The sequence below is a fragment of the Artemia sp. Qi Xiang Cuo genome, chromosome 19, assembly GCF_049724085.1.
Source record: "Artemia sp. Qi Xiang Cuo chromosome 19, ASM4972408v1, whole genome shotgun sequence".
Taxonomy (NCBI): domain Eukaryota; kingdom Metazoa; phylum Arthropoda; class Branchiopoda; order Anostraca; family Artemiidae; genus Artemia; species Artemia sp. Qi Xiang Cuo.
In genome coordinates this window covers 34,072,081-34,075,449 of record NC_142812.1, presented here as the reverse complement: position 1 = coordinate 34,075,449, position 3,369 = coordinate 34,072,081, and positions in this window count along the sequence as shown.

Sequence of the window (3,369 nt, the reverse complement as noted above, 5' to 3'; positions counted from 1 at the left end):
GTCTGTCTTTGGGTCCTAGAAATAAAAAGATATCATGAATGTATATAAAAACCATACTTGTTTTATTTGAGGTACCCTTGGCCCTGAAATTAAAGAGCATGGGAAACTGTATATCATATATCAGAAACTATGAGTTACCGATACTCTTTGCTGAAATGTTAAGGACTCTCTCTACATGCCCTATAAGTTTAAAGCCTATCAGAGACAAAAGATGTTTTGGGCTGTTTCGGGCAACACTACTCGATGCCGCCAAAGTTATTTTCCAATTGATTTTCTACATACAAGTGCTTATGAACGCAATTTTCATGCCCATTGAAGAGCCAAAATTTAAGGCCTCATTTCTTCTGCGTCTGGAATCTTTTAGGCTTTTGGTCTAGAATAGTTAAAACATTCAGTTACTAGGCAGAACAAAAGTACTACAAGTCCTAATTAATTGATAAAAAGTTTTTGGTTTATTTTCGGGTGGAACAATTAAAAAAATCTACCCCTAAGGGTTCCGTTGCCCTAATATCTTATAGATATATATGATATAGACTAATCACCTGCCAAAACTATGCAAAACACAATGGGTGGCAGAGAATATAAGAAAATAAAAAAAGATAAACAGTAGAATGCGGTTTAACACGGATAAATACAACAAAACGGGTTCATCGAAACCCGTTCGAAAAATCGAAATTCAGTAGCATTTTTATCTCAAGTCTGTCCCTGAAGAGCTACCCAAGGAAGAACTGGAGTCAGGGACTTCTTATGGAAATTCACTGCTTTAGTAGAAACCACCAAAGCAGTCTATCAGTCTGAATCTACTGACCAATTATCAATTTTTGAACCATTGTGGAAGCCCCAGCAGACACTTCACATATCTAAAATGAATTTTTTCTTCTCTGTCTGTGTAAACCAATCCCGAAACAGAGAGAGTTAGAGAACATTAGATAAACAAACGCATTATCGAATCGGGCTAGAATATTGCGAACAAATCTTGCGTTGCTCAGGACAAGCTTTCCATAGACAGAACGAACTTTTCTAAGGGTATCAACAATACTAAGTACGCGTGTGGCTTTAAAGACATACTGATTGGGACTCCTAGGTAAGTAAGCACTTGAACAGGCTGTACGTAGGTATCTTTCCGCATTAAACATATATCCTAAGTCGATACCTTATAACTGAAGGTAAAAATTCAGCTGTTGACGGATTAAATCTACGGCCAACACGAACGTTTTTGACCTTTAAGGTGATGTGGCAGTCTATTGCTCGATTTTCAAGCTTTCTTGTCGGTTAATTTGTCAAAAGACAAAGCTTCAGTTAGCGACCTCTCCAGGGGCTTAGTTATCAAGATCAGTCAAAAATTTGGGGGTTGACAAGTAAGAAGAGTTGACATTTGCTAATGAATGAGTGAAAGCACGTTTTTTTTACGAATGGATCACCTCTTGGCGGAAGAAAAAAAAGTACAAGAGAGAAGGAACTTTGATTCAACTCGTAATTTTATCAAATGAGAAAAATTTTATACGCAGGGATGATTTTTGATAATGAAGCTTTGGGATGATTTTTCGAGGGATAATCGTCTAGGGAGGGAATCATTCGGAAGTTGCATTAGCCAGAAAAGTGTTAATGCACAAAGAACTATGAAAAATCATTAAAAGTCAAATTCAAAGTATTTTCTTTGAGTAGGGGAGCGGGGAATTGTTTGGACACTATAAATAATCAAACAAATTAGAGATTTTCGTTGAAAGTCGAATTCGAAACCGCGTTGTTTCTCTGGCTTTACCCGTGACAATTGGTCTTAGATTTTTAACTACGTTTAAAAAACAGAGTGGGGAATTAGGTGGGACCCCATAAATACATAAACATGTCAAATGGATGGTAAGTATGAAGGAAACCAGGGGCGTAGTTTTCTATGGAGCTGGGGGCAAATACCCCTCCCAGACCTTGGTTTGCCTCCCCCAGTTCCCAGTTTGCCCCCCCCCTCCAGCTGAAATTAAGTTTCTTCCAAAATCTTGTCAAAACTATGATAAACCTGCATAATTCAAGCATCGGCAGATACAGATGAGGATTTAGTACATATTTATCTTAACAGTACTATAAGTTACCTTTGTATAGTACTATAAAACACCGTTATAGTACTTAATAGTACCTTTATGATAACAAACGGTTGATTTTTTAGTTTTTAATGTCATTTTAACTGGATTTGGGAAAATTGGCTCCAACTTTGTCCCCCCCCCCCTACTCCTTTGATTTTGGCGAAATTATGCCCCTGAAGAAAACCCAATAAGGGTCTTAGCCTAAACTGAATTTTGATGACAAGGACCGCTAAGAAATGTTCATTTGGGAGCAATATAGAGTAATTTCATGAATATTTATATATAAATTCAGCTAGAAACTAACCTAGATAGCCTAATCTGAATATGTGAGGGTTTTATTTATCCGTCAACTTGCCCAGAAATGGCTCGCGGATCCCCATATTGCGCGGCACTCTTCTGTACACAATTTCAGGTAACAAAGCTTCCATATAAAATTTATGGAGCTTTGGAAACATTTTCTGTTGCCAGAAATTTTTGTCATGGTTGATTTTGTCAACGTGGATATCTCCTTTGCCGAAGTAACTTTTGATGTAACTTTGCCAAATATCACAGTAACTTGTCTTTCACTTGCCGATGTTTACTTAATACTAAGCAAAAAATAAAAATGTAAAAAAAACATATGTACAACACCTAACTATGACATAACTTTGACCTAATTGCTTCTATAAGATACTGAAATGTAGTTACCTTTTCTCGGCTAGTCTGTCAATCAAGGTGGGTGACAGCACAGAAATTCCCGAAGCGACAAGATCAGTCAAATGATAATTCCTTTGAACTGATTTTAATTATTTTTTGAGCAGGCAGACTAAAATATGAGTCTTAGTTTAGCTTTCAAGGTGTGAAGACCTCTATTACAGAAAGAGTCGGAAAAAAGTGGATGTATCGCTTAGCTTTCAGTGAACAGTGATAATAGTTATACTACATTGTAGACAATAAAGTGCAGTACAGAATGGCACAAAATCCATCATATTATTCGAATTAATCAGTGTATTAATCACCAGCAAATTATGAAAACAATCCAGTGAACATTAGTTTCCCAAGACAAGACCATAGTTTCGTTAACCGGGTTTGACTTTCGCTTTCACGAGTGACAGTGACTATGGCTTCGAGCAATAATACCGGCGGCTAAAATGAAAACGAAAGTTTATGCCCCGTCGATCAACAAAAAAGCTTCGTTGCATTACTGAGACTTCTAAAAGAGGTCTTCGGAAACGTTAAAAAAGTCCCTGGTGGGAAAGATAATGTTAAAGAAATATGCGACCGGATCCTGGCTCTGCACCAGACTGTAATAGAA